General features: G+C 44.5%; 1 long non-coding RNA gene across 1 annotated transcript in view; it reads right to left on the reverse strand.

Moving 5' to 3' along the window:
- Positions 1-7,262, reverse strand: part of LOC113608523 (uncharacterized) — a 54,618-nt gene extending 47,356 nt beyond the window's left edge. The window contains exon 1 of the long non-coding RNA XR_003428352.1: positions 7,218-7,262. This is a non-coding gene — a long non-coding RNA (uncharacterized LOC113608523). The remainder of the gene's footprint in view (positions 1-7,217) is intronic.
- Positions 7,263-8,102: the final 840 nt, after the last annotated feature.

Genomic DNA, 8,102 nt, shown 5'->3' on the forward strand with positions numbered 1-8,102 from the left:
AGCCAGTCCTGGGCACTTCCCTGGTGGTCCAGTGGTTAAGACTCTGCACTCCCAATGCAGGGGGCCCGGGTTTGATCCCCAGCAAGGAACTGGATCCCACACACATGCCACAACTAAAGATCCCACAAGCCGCAATTAAGAACTGGCGCAGCCAAATAAATAAATATAAAAAAAAAGCCATGCCTGGGACTTTCCAGGAGGTCCAGTAGTTAAGACCCCGCATTTCCAATGCAGTGGGTGCAGGTTCGATCCCTGGTTGAGGAACTAAGATCCCACATACCGGGGAGGCGTCACCAAGAAAGAAAAGAAAAGAAAGCCATGTCTGGTTCTCTTTCTCTGGGGACCCCTACCTTATCTGCCTACAGTTGCACAACCCTGTGAATGTACTAAACGCCACTGAATTCTTCATATCGAAATGGTTAACTTTATGTTTTGTGAACTTCGCTTCAATTTTTTAAAGCAAAAAAAATAAGTGATACACAAATGTGAAAACTTTGCTAAAAGGAAAAACAAAGGCTCCCTCTGGCTGCTGTATGGAGAATAGACTCACTACAAGGCAGGAGCAGAAGCTGAAGTTACCTAAGTCCTCCAGCTTCAGTCATGTTACTTTTGTTGGTTTCTGAAATATTTCTTGAGAGACACAGAATGTTTGGTCTCAGTGCTACTGGGACTGCTTAGCTTCTTGGTCTTAGGAAATGCCAAGAAATGAAGGTGCTGCCACTGGGTAAGCTGGTGGAGTCCACAGTTTGACAGTCTCGGACAGATACTGCCCCAGAGTTGGCATCTTGTAGTAGTAGCTAACACCCTTGTTTGTTTTTTTGTTTTTTGCTTTTTTTGGCTGTACGGGCCTCTCACCCGTCGCGGCCTCTCCCGCCGCGGAGCACAGGCTCCGGACGCGCAGGCTCAGTGGCCACGGCTCACGGGCCCAGCCGCTCCGCGGCACGAACCCGCATCCCCGGCATCGGCAGGCGGACTCCCAACCACTGCGCCACCAGGGAAGCCCAGCTAACACCCTTGTTGAGCTTGCTATGTACCAAGTACCATATTAATCTATTTACTCTTGAGCATACTCTTGGGAGCTGATGGGCTGTTTTGTCATCCTTTCTGCAGTAGACCCTCTAGTGCTACATGTCCCTTTCTTTCAGCCCCTTCTGCTTTCAGCCTCAAGGCACAGTTCCTGCCAGCTTCACGTGACCTCTTGCTGACTGTGTCCCATCTCAAGACTATGCCACACATCTTTTCACTTAATCCAGACTTCTCCAACCCTGCAGGCTGGAGGAAAGTGTGGGGTTGAAGACCCCTGGGGTGCAGCTTGTCACGGTTAACATCAACATACCACATCACATGTTCCCTAACAGGATATAATCAAAAGGACTGCCATAAACTTAAAGTCTGTGTCCTTCCAAATTTCATATGTTAAGAGTCTAAGTGCCCATGGAATGGTATTAAGAGGTGGAGCTTTGGGCTTCCCTGGTGGCTCAGTGGTTAAGAATCCGCCTGCCAATTTAGGGCACACGGGTTCGAGCCCTGGTCTGGGAAGATCCCACGTGCTGCAAAGCAACTAAGCCCACGCGCCACAACTACTGAGACTGTGCTCTAGAGCCCACGAGCCACAACTACTCAGCCGGCGTGACACTACTGAAGCCCATGCGCCTAGAGTCTGTGCTCCACAATGAGAAGCCCGTGCACCGCAACGAAGAGTAGCCCCCGCTGGCTGCACCTAGAGAAAGCCCACACGCAGCAACGAAGACCCAACGCAGCCAAAAATAAATAAATAAATAAATGTGGTTTTTTTAAAAAAAAAAGAGGTGGGGCCTTCGGGAGGTGATTAGGTCATGAGGATGGAGCCTTCATGAATGGAATTAGTGCCCTTATAAAACAGACCCCAGATCATTCCCTCAACCCTTGTGCTATGTGGAGACATAGCAAGAAGATGCCGTCTCTGAACCAGGAAGCCCTCACCAGATGGCAGATCTGCCCATCCCTTGTTCTCGGTCTTCCCAGCCTCCAGAACTGTAAGAAATAACTGTTTGTTGCTTAAGCCACCCCATCTATGGTGTTTTGTTACTGCAGTCCAAACAGACTTAAAACAAAGACAATACAACATCACTTCTATGAATTCCTGCCAGCAATGCGTAACCTCATACCTAGAACAGTCAAATCCATAGAGACAAAAAGTAGATGATGGTTGCCAGAGGTTGTAGAAGAGGGGAATGGGCAGTTAGTATTTACCGGGGACAGAGTTTCAGTTTGATGATGAAAAGAGCTCTGGAGATGGATGGTGAGGACGCCTGCACAACAATGTGAGTGGGGTTTTTTGTTGTTGTTTTCAGAGGGGTTTCTGTTTGTTTGTTTGTTTGTTGTTTTTCAGCCCTGCTGAAGTCTTGCAGGATCTCAGTTCCCCGATCAGGGATTGAACGCAGGCCACAGCAGTGAAAGCAGCAAATCCGAACCACTAGATGGCCAGGGAACTCCCAATGTGCGTGTATTTAATGCCACTAAACTGAGCACTTAAAATGGTTAAAATGGTAAATTTTATGCTATACCTATTTTACCACAGTGTTTTTTTTAATTGAAGTACAGTTGATTTACAATGTTGTATTACTTTCAGGTGTACAGCAAAGCTATTCAGATATAAATATATATAGGTATATATATTTATATATTCTTTTTCAGATTCTTTTCCATTATAGGTTATTACAAGATATTGAATATAGTTCCCTGCGCTATACAGTAGGTCCTTGTTGTTTATCTCTTTTACATGTAGTAGCGTGTATATGTTAATCCAAAACTCTTAATTTATCCCTCCCTCCCCCAGCCTTCCCCTTTGGTAACTTAAGTTTGTTTTCTTTGCCTGTGAATCTATTTCTGTTTTATAATTAAGTTCATTTGTATCATTTTTTTAGATTTCACATATAAGTGATATTATATGACATTTGTCTTTCTCTGTCTGACTTACTTCACTTAGTATGATAATCTCTAGCTCCACCCATGTTGCTGCAAATGGCATTATTTCCTTCTTTTTTTGACTGAGTAGTATTCCATTATGTATATATACCACATATTCTTTATCCATTCTTCTGTTGATGGACATTTGGGTTGCTTCCATGTCTTGGCTATTGTAAATAATGCTACTATGAACATTGGGGTGCATGTATCTTTTCAAATTAGAGTTTTCATCTTTTCTGGGTATATGCCTAAGAGTGGGATTGCTGAATCATATGGTAACTCTAGGTTTGGGGGGGGGTTGTTTTTTTGGGTTTTGGCTGCCCACAGGATCTTAGTTCCCCAACCAGGGATCTCACTCATGCCTCCTGCAGTGGAAGTGTGGAGTCTTAACCACTGGCCCACCACGGAAGCCCCTAGTTTTAGTTTTTTAAGGAACGTCCATACTCTTCTCTATAGTGGCTGCACCAATTTACATCCTCACCAACAGTGCAAGAGGGCTCCCTTTTCTCCACATCCTCTCCAGCATTTATTATTTGTAGATATTTTTGGTGATGGCCATTTTCTACCATAACGTTTTTAACTGATTTTCTGGGTGTAGAACTATAATCCTATTTCTACAAGCACTTGTAAAATAAAATAAAATAAATGCATAACCTCATTCTGAGGAAACATCAGGAGGGATATTCTATAAAATACGTGGCCAGAATGCTTCAAAAATGTTAAGATCATGAAAGATAAGGAAAGACTGAGGAACTGTCACAGACTGGAAGAGACAAAGGAGATGTGACACTAAATGAAATGTGCTGTCCTGGATGGGTTCCTGGTCCAGATAAAGCTTTCACTAGTGGAAAACCTGGTGAATTCCTAAGAAAGGCTGTAGCTGAGTTAACAGTATTCTGCAAATGTTGATTTCTTACTTTTGATAAATCTCTGGTTATATAAGATGTTAACCTTCAGGGAAGCAGAGTTAAGTATATAAGAACTCTCTGTACTCTCCTGGTAACTTTCCTGTAAATCAAAAATCATTTCAGGGCTTCCCTGGTGGCGTAGTGGTTAAGAATCCACCTGCCAATGCAGGGGACACGGGTTTCAGCCCTGGTCCAGGAAGATCCCACATGCCGCGCAGCAACTAGGCCCGTGCGCCACAACTACCGAGCCCATGTGCCACAACTACTTGAAGAACGCGTGCCTAGAGCCAATGCTCCGCAACAAGACAAGCCACTGCAGTGAGAAGCCCGCACACCGCAACGAAGAGTAGCCCCCATCCGCCCCAACTAGAGAAAGCCCTCACACAGCAACAAAGACCCAACGCAGCCAAAAATAAAAATAAATAAATTTTTAAAAATTAAAAAAAATAAAATCATTTCAAAATAAAAAGTTTAAAAAGACAGGCTTCAGGTTTTGGCCTTCAACCGATGGAGAACCTGATCCAGTGGATAAGTGTTCCTGCCTTCAGCTTTCAAACAGACATTGTTAGGAGGAATCTCTACCCTGTGGCCCACAGCAGTGACCGCAATAACACACCTTATCTTGGCTTTTCCCCCTTGTTGGTCATAGTCTCCTCACTCATGCTCCCTGGGGTCACTTCTGACAAGGACCCCTCTCTTTGGCCAAACCTTAGTTGGGCTCCTCTGAGCTCTCTCTGGCCAGCCCTTGTTCTTGTCCTTCTGAGCCCAGTTGAGCAAGAATCTCCCCACACTTGACACATAACCAAGTTCCCCTTAGTAACTGTCCATCCACTGATTCCCCCACCCTACCCATTGGTTATAACCTCCCAGCTGCCCCTGCTGTATTAGGAGTTGAGGTCATTCTCTCTCCCCTATTTCCATAGTCTTGAATGAAATCTTCCTTGCTTGTTTTTTTTTTTTTTTTTTTTTTTTTTTTTTTTTTTTTTTTTTTTTTTTGCGGTACGCGGGCCTCTCACTGCTGTGGCCTCTCCCGTTGCAGAGCAACAGGCTCCGGACGCGCAGGCTCAGCGGCCATGGCTCACGGGCCCAGCCGCTCTGCGGCATGTGGGATCTTCCCGGACCGGGGCACGAACCCATGTCCCCTGAATCGGCAGGCGGACTCTCAACCACTGCGCCACCAGGGAAGCCCTTCCTTGCTTGTTTACCACTGTCCAGTGCAATTTTTCTTTGACGCCTTCCAAATATACAACCTGATCCCAAGTCCTTGTCTCAAGGGGACCCAAACTAGGACAATCCCCATTTAACAGATGAGGAAAATGAGGCACAGAAATTAAGGTGTTCTCCCAAGGTCTAACAGTCAGGAAATGGTTGAGATAAGCCTTCAACCAGACAGCCCAGCACCAGAGTCTGCCTTCTTGATGACTCCACTATACTGCCTCTAAGAATTAAAGTATTTTCCCCTTTAAATTTCACTACTTTAAACCCAGGTTTGTATCCCCATGATTCCCTAACACAAACTCAAACACCATTCTCCTGCCAACTTATTCAAATAATGTGTGTAGGGCAGAGAAAAGTGACAGCTTGAAACTACTCTAATTTTACTTACAAATAATTTGGTTGATTCATGCTGTTTTCTCCAAAACCTTCCAAAAAAAAAAAAAAACTGGTAATCTGGTTGGTGTTACAGAATGCCAAGTTTGTCACATACATCTCTCACAACTTCTACAATTCTCCCTCGAAAGCAACACTCAAAAGCAGTCAGTCACAAAACTAGAGTAGTAAACAAGGGATATTCCAAGAGAGGAAAAAGTTAGCTTTCTAAAACAGATGGAATGAGAAAAAAAGGAAGGAGGAGGAAAGTGAAAGAGCAGCTTCTGGAAGAAAGAAACTTCAGTGTTCCGTGTTGTCAAGATCATTAACAGGGTAAAAAAGAACTAAGTTGCTATAACAGACACCCAAAAACATACCGGTATAAAGAATGCAGAAGTATGAACCTTATTCAGGTAACTGTCCTCAGGTAAGTGGTCCTGTTGTGCATAGCAGCTGCTCTCTGTTTGATCACTCGGGACCCAGGTACTTTCATTCCCTTGCTCTGCTATTGTATTAGTTTCCTAGGGCTGCTCTAAGAAACTGCCACAAACTGGGTCGCTTAAGACACCATTTATTCTCTCATAGTTCTGGTGGCCAAGAGTCCAAAATCAAGATGTTGGCATGGCCATGCTTCCTTGGCCTGTGATAACAACATTTCAATCTCTGCCTCTGTCTTCATGTGGCCTTCTTCTGTTTCTCTCTGCAGTGCTCTCTTCTTATAAGGACACCAGTCATATTGGAATAGAGCCCCCTTAATGACCTCTTCTTAACGTGATTGTATCTACAGAGACCGTATTTCCAAATAAGGTAACTGCTGAGACGTTTTTACCTACACTTTTGACACCAAGTGTATTTTTTCCACACCAATAACCTATTTTCCAACTCTCTGGACACCAGCTGGGTGTCCAACAATTCAATTCAGTTCTGACACTAACTACTCAGGGTTCATGCCAGATGCCAAAAGTTAAGGGCTCAGTTCCACCTCATATGCCAATCACAAATCCTGGGCCTCCTGTACTTATGACCAACCATCTATACATCAGGGGCTCGCAGGATCCCCTCCCTGGGTTCAATAATTTGCTAGATCAGCTCACATAACTCAAGGAAAACAGTTTAGTTACTATTACTGGTTTATTATAAAGGATATTATAAAGGATACTTTATACACTTAGAATAACTGAGGCTAGGAAATGATAAAATTTGGTCAAGGTCATACAGTCAGTAAGAGGCACAGGGAGGATTGGAATCCCTGCTTCTCTACTATGCAATGCTGCTTATCAAATATAACAGGACCCTTCTTCATCAACCAAAAACAAAACATTTACCATGTGTCTGCTTATTTATTCAAAAAATTTGATGAGCCAGTCCTTACCGTCAAGAGGTTCACAACTTAAAAAAAAAAAAAATCCCCAGCATCCAATCTCTCTTTATTCCGTTAAGTAATACAACCTCCTGAATTGTAAGGGTATAGATGGCCCCCAGCTAGAAACTACATTTCCCAGGAACCCTTGCTGTCAGGTGTGGCCGTGTGACTACGTTGAATCCCAATGGGATTCAAGCAAACATCAGAGCAATTTGGAGGTCATCTCCTTAAACACAAAACTACTCGCCTTAGACTTCCTCCTCCCCCTTCTGCTGGGAACTTGGATATAGAGGCAAGCCAGCTCCTACTGTGTATCTGAGGACAGACCCTAGGAGCTGGAGAAGCAACAAGATGGAAGGAATCTGGGTTCCTGGATGACATGATGGAGCACAGAAAAGAATTAATACCTGTAAGGCCAACTGGCCCGAGGCAGGGGAACGCAATCAGATTCACAGGTTGCATCAGACCGAAACTCTCCGGACCACCCAGCTCCAGAAACTGACCTGGAGACTTTCCGGACCACCCAGTTCCAGGAACTGACCTGGAGACTTTCCACCCGGCCCAGCCTTCCCGCCTTTCGAGGGGCGGGACTAACGGTCCCGAGACTGATGCAACCGGCACCAGATATTGCCACGATACCCGAAAAGACCACCAAATAAGGAATACCCTGCACCCTCCCAGATTCGCCACAGCCCTTTCCCTTCTTCCCCTATAAAATCTTGCCCAACCCTCGCCCGGGTGCGACTTCTCCGGCCCCTTTCTCTCGGACCAGTGAACCTCGCCCGGGAGCGCTCCCTAATAAAGCTCACTTGAAGCTTTCCTCTGTTTCACGGTGCCGTTTGTTAAGATCCGACCTTACAATACCCAATCCTACATGACCTTATTTGCCCTGTTTAATTTTAATCAAAGACTTGAGTCCACACAAAGTCTGTGGCATGAATGAAATGGAATGACATACTATAAAAGCTTGTTATAAACATTCCATAAAGCTAAAAGCCATGCAACTAATTACGGTAAAATTATTATGTGCAGGAAGGTAGCTGGCGCGGATGCAAACTTCATGCAAAGTTTCCATGAAAAAGGCATCCATTCTAACAGAATTAGAATAAGATGCACTGTCCTTCAACTTGAGGAACACAGCCTAGGCTGGATTTCAGCCCCTTTCCAGCGTCTCAGTCAGGCACAACATGAACAGCCATACACAGCAGTTTATATCTATATGCAGAAAAAGGGGGGTGGGATCTTGTATTTAAATGAATTTTATATAAAGTGAATCGTTTTGAGTGCACTGA

Source organism: Aethalodelphis obliquidens, unplaced genomic scaffold (genome assembly GCF_003676395.1).
Source record: "Aethalodelphis obliquidens isolate GAN/ISIS:26980383/991018 unplaced genomic scaffold, ASM367639v1 scaffold53, whole genome shotgun sequence".
NCBI lineage: Eukaryota > Metazoa > Chordata > Mammalia > Artiodactyla > Delphinidae > Aethalodelphis > Aethalodelphis obliquidens.